General features: G+C 34.2%; 1 long non-coding RNA gene across 1 annotated transcript in view; it reads left to right on the forward strand.

Annotated features, from left to right (window-relative positions):
• LOC107586960 (uncharacterized) overlaps positions 1 to 16,196 on the forward strand; it is a 70,009-nt gene that overhangs the window by 14,600 nt on the left and 39,213 nt on the right. The window contains exon 2 of the long non-coding RNA XR_001609419.1: positions 10,661 to 10,765. This is a non-coding gene — a long non-coding RNA (uncharacterized lncRNA). The remainder of the gene's footprint in view (positions 1 to 10,660; positions 10,766 to 16,196) is intronic.

Raw genomic sequence — 16,196 nt, forward strand, 5'->3', positions numbered from 1 at the left:
TTTAATGGTCTAACTCCACTATTCAGTCCTACATAATTCACAGTCTTTGTAATGTGTTTCAGCAATACATTTGTAACATTTATAATGCGTTTAGAAACAATTCTCAGAATTGACTTTACAGGGACTTTAACAACCACACAGCAACACATTAAAACCACTCAAAAACCTTAACAACCACTTAGAAACAGGATAAAACCATTCTGAAAACCTCAACAACTGCATAGCAAAACACTAAAACCATTCTGAAAACCTTAAAAGGGTGGTTCATTGGGATTTCACTTTTTTAGCGTTAGTGTGTAATGTTGCTGTTTGAGCATAAACAATATTTGCAAAGTTACGAAGCTGAAAGTTCAATGCAAACGGAGATATCGTCTTTTAAAATTCTGGCAGTTTAAGGTCTACAAAAACGGCTGGTAGGGACTACAACGAGTTACTTCCTGGGTTCGTGACATAGCAAACCCAGATAAACCCCGCCCTCGGGAAAAGGCAGCAAAGGGGGCGAGGCCTGCACTGCTTTAGAGAAGAGGAAGAGAAAACTAGAGGTGCACGTAAAAATCTGTTCATATATGAATCATGTTTCTGTCTTCTAACAATTCTAATAGATTCACAGGTTTCAAAATCAATGTTCAAAAGCAGCAGTTCTCATCCTGTTCCTGGCCTCGCCCTGCTCTGCACACGCTCTGCCTCTCTCTCTCTCTCTCGCTCTCTCTCTCTCTCTCTCATTCAGCTCAGCTCCAACATTGAACTGTTACAATTATACTCTTATTTTCACATAGCTATGAGAAGCATTAAACATGGATGCGCATGCGGATGCTGTACTGTATTAAAGCTTTAATCAGGATAAAACCGTATATTAAAAGCTAACAAGCAGCAGCATTTACAACAGCGTATCAACAACAAACAAAAAAACATAGGCCTACCATTAAAAGCAGTGCTTGCACAGGTTCTGCACGATCCTCTTCAATAATATCCTCTGCTTCTCAATCGGGTTTAAACTGATAAGCGATACTAATGACGCCGTTGATTACAATACAACCGGAGTACATGCCGCTGAGGTGAGGGGCGGGACGCTTAGACGTGCACTAGAGGCGGTTTAGCCAATCACAACACACTGGGCTAGCTAACCAATCAGAGCCCATCGCCTATTTCTGAGGGAGATGCTTCATAAAAACAGGAAAAGATCAGCCCATTTCTCAGAGAAGGGACAGAGCTGTGTGGAATAAAGGTAAATTATGTGAAAAATAATGTTTTTTTTTAAAACAAAGCATTAACACATGTTAGACTGCACCCCATAAACACAATCAAGCCTAGAAAAAACCCAGTGAACCACCCTTTAACAACCACTTAGCAACGCACTAATACAACTCCGTTAACCTTAAGAATTGCATAGCGATGCACTAAAACCATTCCAAAAACCTCAATTACATAGATACAGACTAAAACCATTATGAAAACCCTAACAACCTCTTAACGACACACTAAAACCACTCCAAAAACCTTAACAACTGCATAGCAACAGACTAAAACCACTCCAAAAACCTTAACAACCACATAGCAATGCACTAAAACCACTCCAAAAACCTTAACAACCACTTAGAAACAGGCTAAAACCATTCTGAAAACCTTACCAACCATTTAGCAACAGAATAAAACCACTCCAAAAACCCTAATAACCACTTAGCAACAGACTAAAACCCCTCAGAAAACCTTAACCACTTAGGAACAGACTAAAACCATTATAAAAACCCTAACAACTGCATAACGACACACTAAAATCACTCCGAAAACCTTAACCGCATAGCAACGCACTAAAACCGCTCCGATAACCTTAACAACCGCATAACGATGCACTAAAACTACTCTGAAAACCTTAACAACCACATAGCAACCCACTAAAATACTCCAAAAAACTTAACTGCATAGCGACACTAAAATCATTCCGAAAACTCTAACAACCAAATAGCTACACTCTAAAACCACTTCGAATACCTTAACAACTGTAAAGCTACTTAGAAATACTTGGCAAACACATTGCAATGTGCTACACCACTCAGATGGCCATAGCAACAAACTAGACACAAAGCAACAAACCGCACAGCAACATGCGAAAATCAATCTGAAAATCTTAAGAACTGCACAGCAACAGGTCACATGTTAAAGCTGCTTAGAAATACTTGGCAACCACATAGCAACATGCTACACCACTCAGTTGACCATAACAACCGCATAGTAACATGCTAGAGCCACTCAGTTCACCCTAGCAACTGCATAGCAACATGCAAAAACACTCAGAACACTTTAACAACCGCATAGCAACACAGTAGAGGTTTGAAAGGTTTTAAAAAGTCTTGTTTGACAGCCTCAGCTGTATTGTTTGTCACATGATGGCTCAAGTGGGCAGTTCTTGGCCAGCAGAAGCTGCATTGTGATGGTCTGATGTCCGAGACTCTAGACAGCTGTGCTTCTCCAGTCCAGCGCAGGACAGACTGATGCAGGGCTCATCATAATGTAGCTACGCTCAGGAAACGGCTTTAATGATGCTGTTTTCAAACACATGTTCTCAAATCTATTCCTCGTTTCCCGAGAGACACAGGTGTGATGAAACCGTCGTTAAGGTACCGACGGACACTATTTGAATCCATTTATCAGTTTAAAAAGAAGCGCAGTCGAAGTCCAGAGGCCATGACAACAAATTGGAAACATCAGTTGGCGATAAACAATGTTTGTCTTTATTTCTACTGGAGGTTTCAGGCAGCTTTAGTGTTCCATAATCCAAAAGGGAGAAACGATTAAAAACAATTTGTGTCTGTGGCTTCCTGTGTTATGGGTGTACAGACTTATTACACCACGAGATACTAAAAGTTTGTCAGCTGTGTTTTGTCAAAAGTGTTGCTTTGATGTAAAAGTGTCAAAACCCATGCAAATTTCCTGCGATAATGTTTAGATGAGCAGATTCTACCAAATAATGGTGACGAATCAATCTTCTAAACCAACTCTTTCAGTGATTCATTCAGACTTATTCTCAAATAAATTTTGTTTTACTGTATAGATTATTTAAGTGTATAGATTACACTAAAAATAGAACATTAAAACCAATTAGAAAACGTTGACAACTGCATAGCAACATACCAAAACCAATTCAAAGAATATTAGCAACCACATAGCAACATACTAAAATCACTCCAAAAACCTTAGCAACTGCATAGCAACATACTAAAACCACTACAAAATCCTTAGCAACTGCATAGCGACATAATAAAAACACTCCAAAAACCTTAACAACCGCATAGCAACATACTAACATCACTCCATAAACCTTAGCAACTGCATAGCGACATCATAAAAACACTCCAAAAACCTTAACAACCGCATAGCAACACATTGAAACACTTCAAAAACCTTGACAAATGCATAGCAACATACTAAAATCACCCTGAAAACCTCAACAACCACATAGCGACACACTAAAACCACTCCGAAAACCATAACAACCGCAAATCAACACATTTAAACACTTCAAAAACCTTAACAACTGCATAGCAACATGCAAAAATCACTTGGAAAACCTCTACAACCGCATAGCAACACACTTAAATCACTCTGAAAACCTTAGTAACAGCATATAACATTAAATCCACTCCAAAAACCTTATCAACTGCATAGCAACACTAGTTTAATTATTTGAACCAGTTCATTTAAGTGACTCACCCAAATGAACCGATTCACTAAAATGACTCAGACTCGGCATATAAAACTGCATTTGCTAGTTATACAACAAACATTTTGGACCGGCTGCATGGATGTGAACTTGCCACTGCAATTTCTAAGTGTTTTATGAAGGTTATGCTAACGTTGTACCACAGTAGTACTTCTACTGGTGCCTGCGGCAATTTATGACGTCAAAGGAGGTGATCCTTTGACCCTCATGACCCCTGAGACTCACACACTCAGGCTTCAAGCCACCTAGAGCACATGTGCCTCTGCCTGATATAGAAACGGTATTGAATTATAAGCCTTGAACATCGAATATTCTTCCTTTATTGTTCTCTATCTATGGGGGTAGAATTGCTGCACTATTCCAAATAAATAGATTATGATCCACAAATAAATGTAAAGAGATTTACAAAAAAATTAACACATTGACAAATAAATAGAATGAGATCCACAAATACATCTCAGAGTTTCACAAACATTAATTCAATTCACAAATAAATAAAATGAGATTTGCAAATTTAAAAACATACTCACAAATACAACTTTGCCTGCCATTCATTTGTGAATCGTCTCCTGTACATTTGTAGATCATTGCACGCATTTGTGGATATAGCTCGCTGTGCATTTGTGGATTTTGAAACATTTCCAGTGTCAAGACGCTGACAATCCACAAATGCGTGGACTCCACCCACCGTCTACTCAAGCCAATCAGATAGCAGCCACACTTCACTGACCAATCATAGCACGTTCTCGCTATAACCAATCACGTTTTGCTTTACAATCAGGGCGTTCTTGCTGAAATATCTTCATTCATAATATGCTTTGGCTCAAGTAGGAAATATAAGGGCCATAAAAATTGATACAGTAAAAGATGTTATTGGATTTCGTTAGACCATTAAACTGTGTATCAAGCCAACCCACCCCACAGTATATTTTACATGCCTTTGAAAATGCCAGAGAAACAGCACTTTAAATCACGGCTATAGGAACAATCCTATACTGGATACAAACGCGTTATGGAAGTGTCATTCAAGATGGAAAGAAAAGCGTCAATAAGTAACTTACTAATAAATGACTGGATTCAACCTCATGATAAAAATGTGTGTTTGTGTAATAGGTTAAATTGCCGTCACACAACAGCCAACATAGCGTTTTTCAGTGAAGCAGTTTATGGATATGAGCAGCTTTGTGGATCTAACGATGTATATAGCATTATAAATAAATGTCCTTCATCGTGTGTCGCGCCTCGTCCAGAGTAGACAGCATCATGTCTACTCATTCATATTCGATATCGATATGAACACTATTAAAAAAAAGCCTCGTAAAAACTGCCAAGAACGCCCACAACAGATGACTGTGCATACAAAATTCTAAAAAATGAATTTGGCAAGTCTATGACACCTCATATAAAACCATATAATATTTTAGAAAAAAACCAGCACAAATAAATTAATGTTCACCTTTTATTTGAATTTAGCCTTCATACAAACAAGAAATGTGAAATCACTGTCAAATAATCGTCTCAGACTCACCTAATTAATATTAATATATTTAACTTCAAACTATAGCCTAACATACACTACCAGTCAAAAGTTATTGAACAGAGTTTTTTTCTTCTCACCAAGCCTGCATTTATAAAATACAGCAAAAACAGTAACATTTAGAAATATTTTTACTACCTTTTAAAATAACTGTTTTCTGTTTGAAAATATTTTAAAATGCAATTTATTCCTGTGATTTCAAAGCTATATTTTTAGCATCATTACTCCAGTCACATGATCCTTCAGAAATCATTCTAATATTCTGATTTGCTGCTCAAAAAACATTTATTATTATTTTGAAAACGGCTGATTAGAATTTTTTTCAGGTTTCTTTGATAAATAGAAAGTTCAGAAGAACAACACTTCTCTGAAATAGAAATCTTTTGTAACATTGATAAAAAGTGATGATAAAGACATTTATAATTTAAAGCATCCTTGCTAAATAAAAGTATTAATTTCTATAATTTCTTTCCAAAAAAAGAAAGAAAAAAGAAATCATACTGATTCCAAACTTTTGAATGGAATAGTGTATAATGTTGCAAAAGCTTTTTATTTCAGATAAATGCTGATCTTTGGATCTTTCTATTCATCAAAGAATCCTGAAAAAAAAATGTACTCAACTGTTTTAAATATTGATAATCAGAAAATCGGCATATTAGAATGATTTCTGAAGGATCATGTGACACTGAAGACTGGAGTAATCATTCAATGAAAAATTCAGCTTTGATCACAGAAATAAATTACATTTTAAAATATATTCAAATAGAAAGCAGTTATTTTAAATAGTAAAAATATTTCAAAATTTTACTGTTTTTGCTGTACTTTGGATCAAATAAATGCAGGCTTGGTGAGCAGAAGAGAATTCTTAGAATTTTTTTTTTTTTAAAAAAACATTAAAAAGCTTACTATTCAAAAACTTTTGACTGGTAGTGTAGGCTGATTATTCTTATAGATTGAAACAAATGTGCTTCAGCCAGGATAAAGAATATGAAAAGTGCTCTAAGTTGCTGCAGAAAAAAAAGAGCTACAACAAAAACATGTTGCTGGAGACGAGCTTATTGAAAATGCAAACTGATTGTCTGCCAGCAGGAGGCGCTTTGAGAACGGTAGAACTAGCTGTTTCCCCCGGTAACAGCTGTAATCAAATCAGCTCCGCTCATGAACACTACTTTATCAGATCTAATGAAAACGCCATCGAAACTTTTCTGAAGACAGTCCTTTCCCTTATAAAACACCCGCGACGTGCAGTGCTCATGTTTATTCAACGAAGTCAAACGCGCTTATTGAAAATGCAAACTGATTGTCTGCCAGCAGGAGGTGCTTTGAGAACGGTAGAACTAGCTGTTTCCCCCGGTAACAGCTATAATCAAATCAGCTCCGCTCATGAACACTACTTTATCAGATCTAATGAAAACGCCATCGAAACTTTTCTGAAGACAGTCCTTTCCCTTATAAAACACCCGCGACGTGCAGTGCTCATGTTTATTCAACGAAGTCAAACGCCACAAATAAATCAATGTATGGGAAACACAAATCAATGTATATCGGAAATGTGTTTAAAAATCATATCACCGCTATTAAAAAAAATGATATCGCGATACATATTGATATTGAATTATTGTCCAGCCCTAATCGCAGTAGATTTCTATTTGCTTTAGACGTATCATGAGGGTATTACTGATGATGTTCGGGATCTGTGAATGATCATAAATTGTGTATAATCCTGAGTTTATCCTCATTCACTGATCCTGATGGAAATATAAAGAAACCTTAAACAACCGCCCTGATTGTAAAGCAAAACGTGATTGGTTACGTGCTACGATTGGTCAGCGAAGTGTGGCTGTTATCTGATTGGCTTGAGTAGACAGTGGGTGGAGTCCATACATTTGTGGATCGGTGTGCGTCTTGACACTAGAATAGTCTCAAAATCCATAAATACGCGCAGCGATCCACAAATGCGCTCAGCGATCTACAAATGTACAGTACCCGATTCACAAATAAATGCCAGGCAAAGTTGTGTTTGTAGAATAAAAATATATTTGTGAATATATTTTTTTATTTGCAAGTTTCATTTTTTTTATATATATTTATGAATTTAATTCATGTTTGTGAAACTCTAAGATTTATTTGTGGATCTCATTCTATTTATTTTGTGAATATTTCCGGTTTTTGTTAGTCGCTTTACATTTATTTGTGGATCATAATCTATTTATTTGGAATAATGCAACAATTCTACCCCCATATCTATCTTCTCTGGATTTAGGATTCATTTCTGCTCTTCTCTGGCCAGGTTTCTCTCATTCATGCATCTCAAACGACCAAATCGAGGAGTAAGTGTGTGTCTGTGTGCACTTTCTTCATTGTATTCCAGTCTTTTTCTGTACACGTCTGCCCTAGATTCCCAGCTAGATCCTCTAATATGCAATGAAACAGGAATTGCAGATACAGTGGCCCTAAAATGTGGTTGGACCGTTTTAAAATTTAAAATTACATTTAAAATTTTACAATTTATGCAAAAATGCATAAATGTCATTGCAAATTATCAAACCGATTGGCATTTATTTGAATTTTGAAGAAATTCAATTCACTTTCTGCCACTGATTGACGTTTAGTTTTATTTAATCCGTAAACGTGCAATTTGACTCGGTTGAGTGTGAATATTTTGCCGGCCCTTTGAACTTGAAGTATTTGCGATGTATTGTCTGATCGTAGACAAATTCATCTTCATCTTCTGCTGCTGACAGCCACTTCAGATGAATCCACCTCGGTTGCATTAATAATTAATCAAAGAAATGTGTGTAAGTGTGCTGTGTGTGAGAAAAAGCATCACCAGAATGCCATTATAAGACTTTTGGCTTGAAAGTAAATATGTATTTTTAGCATAACGATAAACAAACAAAAAAATACCATGCTTTTATAGTATGTACCATAATAAAACCATGTTTTTGGACACATAGTGGTATTAAACATGTACCATTGTAAATGTCAAGGCTTGAAAGTAAATATGTATTTTTAGCATAACGATAAACAAACAAAAAAATACCATGGTTTTACCATGCTTTTATAGTATGTACCATAATAAAACCATGTTTTTGGACACATAGTGGTATTAAACATGTACCATTGTAAATGTCAAAATATTGTTGTATTAACATCTGGAAGCTTAATTTTACCATGGTAAAACCGTAGTACTTTCTGTAAGAGGTCTTCAAAAGCATCCAGTGTTTCTTGTTCATGTTCAACGGGATGAGAGTAAATCCATACACGGATACAGTGCTTCCCTTCAGCTGAATTGCACAGGATGCAGGAAGTCATCTGATGAGGTCACATCCTGTCACTGATGTAACCTCAGGTGTTGTATATTTCCGAGAGAGTGGGAGAATAATAACAAGGATTTGAGGTCTTAATTTACAAGAATCTTAGTGATGGGAAATTACACTGAAACTAAGACATTTAGAAACAAGCTACTTATGATTTAAATGAATGTATAAATTTAATTAGAAAAAAACGAACTAAAAATTGTAAATCAAAATGATTGGATTACGTTTTACAAGAAAATAGTGCTATTTTAGTCTTACTACTTTAAAATTTCATGTTTAATTCAATGCGTTCCTTGCGATTTCTTTGCAATTATTTGCTCGGCAAAAAATAAATTGTATAATTGGTTGTGATTGCATCACATTGCGCAGCAGTTTTGCGCTCTTTGGGAGGAAGTCTGTTTTCAATCGCAAACCACAAAATCTCAGCGTATAACTCTTCTGGTTTATTAAAGATTGATATATCAGCCAGGCCTGTAAGTCTGGGTTTTGCACTACCCACAAGATAACCTGCCAATAACCTCGAAACGGCCAAATATCGTCCGATTAATCGCCTGGCTGATATATCTATCGCTAATAACCCCGCAGAAATGTTGTGGTTTGTTTGCTTCTCTGCGATTAAAAACAGGCTTTTCTAGCTGAATGGAAGAAGACAATGGAAAATATACTTCTTTCTTTCTCAGCTGGGGATGCGTGTTTGTGTGCATGCGTGCGTGCGTGTGTATGTGTGTGTGAGTGAGGAAGCGACCATTCATTTCACGACCCCACCAGATGGAAAAACACTCTCATACCAGGTTGTCAAGGAAACAAACTTGTCACGTTTTCATTATTTTTAATTGTTTTTCTTCTTGATGGGCTGTTTGTGTTATGATTTAATGTTTCAATTTTCAATAATCAAAACCAGCAGGCACAGTTACAACACACAAATGTACAAGCTGTTTTATTCTGGGGTTTGCACTCTTCTTTATGTGTGTGTGTATGTGTGTGTGTGCGCACGTATCTTTTATTTGGATGCGTTTATTGGGCTTCACCTCGTCTTGCCAATATTTTGACCTAAAACTTTGGCCTTGGTCGGTTCTGATGAAGTCATGGAGTTACACCCTATCTTTACAGACATGCGCTGGCTCTTTTCACGACATATCTAATTGTTTGCTTTGCATCTTTTCCACAGGTTTCCGAGAAACTCAACTTTAAAACATCTTTTTTCTGCAACCCCAGAAATTCAGTCTTTACTTGTAGGACTGCTCTGAGAAACATCAAGAAATATGTGTCAAATATGTTTAATTCCCTGAAATAGCTATATGTGTGTGGAAAATGCAGGAGTTATTTCTGATAACTGATTGATTTAGAACATCTTGCGACAAGAAACATGGATGCCAGCTTAACTCATACATTTTTAACTATTTTGACAATAGGTAAATTAGTGACCTCAGATGTATTAACTAAAGATCGAGTGTTTTTGTTTTTATGGTATTTATTTGTTATTGCTTTTTTCATACAATAATATTCAAAGTTAATACTATGTTTTTATTTACCATTATATTTATTGCAGTTTTTGGGGATCTAAATTGTCAAGCTTATTTTTATTTTGAAGTAACATAATAATAATTAAAAAAATAATAAATAAAAAATTGCCCAACGGGTGTCCCGAGTTCAAGTGCCAGCTTGCGGACCTTTCCCAATCCCGTCCCTCCACTTCGCTTTCTGTCCACTTACTGTTCTATCAAAATAAAGGTATAAAAAGCCAAAAACAAAATTTTTAATAAATAAATAAATCACCTTTTGACCAATATATAAGTTTATTTAAAACTGCTTAATGTTTTACAGTGTAGTTAATGTTGTAATAAAATTGTTGGCACCGATAGCCTAGTGTGGGACATATAACGCCATTGAATTGACCTTTCCCGATCCATATATATATATATATATATATATATATATATATATCGAGGTACCGATATTAAAGAACCGATTATGTTGACATTTTTTGGTAAAATGGCCATTGACGGCTATTCTTTACAGTATGAAAAAGTTAATGTAAATATGATCGTCATACCTGCAAATAACCAAACTTTTTACACTCAACAGGGTAATTCACAGAGGAGTTTCTGGATTTAGACGCAGCAGTGAACATGTCCAGAGACTTGTTACATCTGCAAAAATTCAGCGTTAAGAGGTCCTACAATCGCACAGGTAATTTAGAAACAATTACTCAAATCGGTGAGTCATTGTTTCAATCTTAACGTGAAATTTCCTGAAAAGAGCAGGAATGTTGATGACTTCTGGGTACATCTAACGGAAATGGAGGTTTTCCTTCGTGTGAGGGGTGTTGGAGTAGCCAAACCCTCGGCTCAATTTTTCCGACACCTCATAAAGCGTGAGCTATGCATGTGCGAGAGAGCTGAAATTATTCACGGCACCATGGAAACACAACTCACGGCTTCCTGCCGCACATATGGAAACGGTAAGGTCTGCCTGTGATCTCATATCAAAAACACCGTTAGGACTCTGAAGTTCAACCTGCTCTCTAGAGGACACATTCATCTCAGGAACTTCTTAAAGGTGTAGTTCACCTCACCCTCATGACGCTCCAAACCTGTGAGACTGACTTTCTTCTGTTGAGGAGAAAAAGAGAATTTTTGAAGAACACTGTTGTTCATGCTGTTCCTTTTATACAACAGAAGCATATTGTGGTTGTCAAGCTTGAAAAATGAATATCTGAATGAAAAAAGTTGTAGAATCAACTTTAACTCAGAAATTGCTAGCACGTTTCACAATTACACAGAAATGGCAAGTCACACATTGAATTGAATGTGAAATTTTGAAGTAGAAATACTGCAATTGTATATTCTTGTAAAACAATCTTTATTTTTTTTATTTTCAACTTTACAAGAAGATGTAATCATATTTGTATATCTTAAACTAATTTTAATCATGTTTAATGGGCTGTCTTTTTTAACGTGAAAACCTAACATTGATTTATATCAAATATTTAATTATTTAATCATATTTGTACTTTTAAAATAAATTTACAGTATTAATCTTTAATGGGCTGTCTTTACTATTAAAACAATGTTTAATTATATAATATTTATCATATTTAATTAATCCTATTTGTGCATATAAAACCTTTAGTAGACTGTTTTTATTATTAAAATGTAATATTTAATAATATCAAATATTTAATGAATTATATTTGTCCTAAATTTAATCATCTGTAATGTGCTGTTTTTTTTTTCAAATTGTATTCAATATAAAAAATTATATCACATATTTAATTACTTAATCATATTGGTTCAAAACGTAAAAGTAAGTTTCATAATACTATTTAATTTGTTCTTGTTTCATTTTTCATTTTTTTTTTCTTTTTTTTAAAGGTCTGCACCTTTGTCACTGTTTTTGATTCAGGTTTTTTTTTTTTTTTTAATCCGATCCAATCAGTGTTGTAATGGCGCATTTTTCCAGAGAAACTAGTCACAAACTAGGAATAAAAACATAATAACCAATAATATTACGGCTTACTTTTTACAGTCCAAACAAAATCCACTGGATGAAGGCAAGTCTATTATTTATATCATTTAGAAATATGCCACATTGCGCAAGTTGCGAATACCATCATCCTAAACAAATGAATAATACAACTCTTTTAAAACCTTTAGTAGACTGTTTTTATTATTAAAATGTAATATTTAATAATATCAAATATTTAATGAATTATATTTGTACTAAATTTAATCATCTGTAATGTGCTGTTTTTTTCAAATTGTATTTAATATAAAAAATTATATCACATATTTAATTACTTAATCATATTGGTTCAAAACGTAAAAGTAAGTTTCATATTACTATTTAATTTGTTCTTGTTTCATTTGTCTTTTTTTATTTTTTTTTAAAGGTCTGCATCTTTGTCACTGTTTTTGATTCAGGTTTTTTTTTTTTCAAGGATATCAGCCAATCAGTGTTGTAATGGCGCATTTTTCCAGAGAAACTAGTCACAAACTAGGAATAAAAACATAATAACCAATAATATTACGGCTTACTTTTTACAGTCCAAACAAAATCCACTGGATGAAGGCAAGTCTATTATTTATATCATTTAGAAATATGCCACATTGCGCAAGTTGCGAATACCATCATCCTAAACAAATGAATAATACAACTCTTGTGTTTTCACTTCCAGTACTTCAACACCCATGAGTGAAAGACGGGATTTGTTATTCATGAGAAATATTTACTGTATCTTTGTTTACAGACAAACAGTGTTTTTCCGGGTTGATTGCTAGCGGTTTGATGCTCGGTTGGCTTTATCCTGAGCACTTCTTGGCCCTGATGGACAGAACGAGGAGAGAGCGAGAGGTTTTTGGTTTATGATTTTCCATAAGCCTTTTCCTGTCACCACTGCATTATACAATCCAACCCACAAGCTGCGGCTCAGCACTGCTGACAAGCACCTCAGCTTTAGAAGATGAAAGAACCAAATATTGCAACCCCCACCCCCTGTCAGTATCATAAAAGCATTGGGGCGATATTACCATGCTGATGTGACTCCACATAATCCGTGTGTCAGCAGTTCAGCCTCATCCAGAGCGCGAAGAAAACAAGGATGTGCCAGATTGGTTAAATGGCAAACAACTGCATCAGTGAGAGAATGAAATCAACAGCGCTGGGAGCGAAGATAGTTTGCGTTATTGTGGCATCGTAGTTCGTAAACCTGGATTACTTTTATTTTTGCTCCATTTACGTTGGTTTTATTTTATACATATTGCAGACATGAAACATTTTCAATACAAGGTATTTTTAAGTGTAAAAATAATAATCTATGAAATAATGTGGGCGGGGCTTATTTTTATAGATTGGATTTGATTGGATCATGACAATCGGTACACTTATTATTGGATAATAGGCTATTATTTTTCCCCGCTCGCATGGCTTCAGGAGAAAAGAAAAGTCATTTTACAGGTTGAATACATTACATTTTAATAAAAGTTGATGAAAAGCTTTGTCCTGTAGAATAAAGTTCTCTGAAAAAAAATTGCATAAGATGTTGATGGACATCTATTAAGAAAGTAATGGGCTTAATTTTGATTTCATGTTATTTTAAATCTACATGTAAATCCAAGATAAGTGTATTTAACTTTTTTCTTATTGAAAACGCCTTTTCTGTTAAATGATGGAGGGTAGGACTTGATTTTGTTTTGATTGGATTAGATTGTGAAAATCAGGCTGCAGACTCACTAAATATTATTTTAGCCCACTCGCATGGTCTTAGCACAAAAAAGGTCATTTAGACGTGAAGAGCATTATATTTAGTTAAAAGCTGAAGATAATAAACCTCTTTTTTTTCTTAAGGTGCACTAATGGATTTGGCATAATAAAACCAGGGACCTGTATTAATGTGTATTAAGAATGTAAATGGTCTCAATTTTGAATTGTTTAATTTTATATAAACGTATGAATACAATTAGTGAAAAGCTGGTTGGGTATTGGATAATATTATTTTTCACTTCTCTTATTTTTTTTAATTATTTTTTATAACATTATTGTATATGTAACTATAAATATATTGAAATTATATTTTCCTAAACTTTTTTTCCCTTAGACTGACAAGCACTGATGAATTTAGCATACTAAAAACAGGGACATTTAGTGAATAGTCAATCATTTATAAATTAATTTTGATTTCACGCCATATTTAATAGACATTTAAAAACAAACACATTTCAGATATATTTGATTTTAATGCAGCTTTTTTTTTCACATAATGCAGGAAGGGACTTGATTGGGGAAAAAAAAAATATATATATATATATATATTGTAAAAGGTAACTTTAAGAAAGGTAGCATATTAATCTTTGATTTCATGTTGTTTTAAATATATAATTGTAAACAAGAAACACGTATGTTTTTTTTGTTTTGTTTTGTTTTTACTTATTTAACTGAAAACTAATTTTCTTAAATAATACAGAACAGGACTTTAATTCATTTTATTGATCGGTTCTGAATGGATCATGAAAAGCAGGCTGTTATTATTGGACAATATCAATTTTTCCACCCTTTAGGTGTTTGTTACATCAGTAGGGAATTTTTTTTATTTTTATAAAGGCAGAAAAGGTTATTAAACACCAAAAAAATAACATCTAACATTTTATGTATATTTATTTATATTTATAGTCATGCGCAATAAACCATGGACATTTAAATATTTATTAGTATTATTGTATTTGTTTTTATTACTTAGTATATTTATTTAAGAAGACAATTGTATTTAAGTAAATAAGGTCAGTTTTGATTATTTCTATTTTGTTTTTTTAGTTTGAGAAATGAACACATTCTGAACTGTACTGTATGTCAACAGCAAGTCTCGCCTGTGGCTTCCTACACGGCCCTCCTTAAGCGCTCGATTCGTCAGCCAATAGCATGTCAGCAATCCTCCTAATTCCTCAGCTCCTGACCAATGAGAGTGCAAAGTCCTGTCGTGAACCCACCCAAAGTCACTGCAGCTCTGGCTCAGGGGCGTCACACATTCTTTGTAATGTTTACTCAGACTGACAGAATCATCTATAGCAAACCAATCTGGAAGCAACCCACAGTCACTGGAGTGGAACTGGATTGAGTTAAGAGATGACATTTTCTTCAAAATATCACGTTTATGACATATCTGGGCCGGAATGCCACAAATTTATGCCCTGGAAAAAAAGTGAACTGCCTATTGTGTGACATTTCTGAACAGCGGCGTCAAGGGTGACCTTCTTTCTCTGAGACCAAATCATTTGTATATGGACTCCATTCGATATGTGATTTGTGCTAAATTATGTGCGGGAATCTGTCAGGATTGTGTCTGCATCATATTTCAACCCAAAATCAAAAGTTTAGCAGTATACTGAAATATACTTTAGGACAATTTGCATCTCCCATGCAAAATAAATCTACTTTTCTTGAAGCAAGATGTTTTTTTTTAATGTGTTTTATGTAAATTTATGGACGTGGCGTGAATAAAATAACACGAACATCTAATGAAAAGGTTTACATCCTCATAGATTTGCATTTGGAGAAAGTTAGATGTTGTATATTCATCCTGCAATGTCCCCTGCTGGGATCTATTGTAGCATGGCAGTTATTATGAAGAAGATGTATGTGTATATATAGGAACCCGTGATACTTTTTCCAGGATTCTTTGATGAATACAAAGTTAAAAAGAATAGCATATTCAAAATAGAAATATTTTCTAACAGTATGTCTTTACTTTCACTTTCATCAATTTAACACATCCTTGCTGAATAAAAGTATTAATTTCTTTAAATTCTTTAAAAAAAAAATTACTGATCCCAAACTTTTGAACGGCATTGTGAATATATATGATATATGAAATATATATTTTTTATATATATATATATATATATATATATATATATATATATATATATATACTCGTTTTTTAGATCTAGAATTTTTGTTAATATTACCGTACTTTTTTATATTGGTTTCAGCCAGAAATGTAATCTTGGTGCATCCATAAAAACACATGCAGTTTTTATTTAATTAATAATTAATTTATCCATTTATTTATTTATTTTATAATGAAGCTATCACACTACCTGAGACACATTTAGTTAGTGTTACTATT

The sequence above is a fragment of the Sinocyclocheilus grahami genome, unplaced genomic scaffold (genome assembly GCF_001515645.1).
Source record: "Sinocyclocheilus grahami isolate Dianchi unplaced genomic scaffold, SAMN03320097.WGS_v1.1 scaffold87.1, whole genome shotgun sequence".
Lineage (NCBI taxonomy): Eukaryota > Metazoa > Chordata > Actinopteri > Cypriniformes > Cyprinidae > Sinocyclocheilus > Sinocyclocheilus grahami.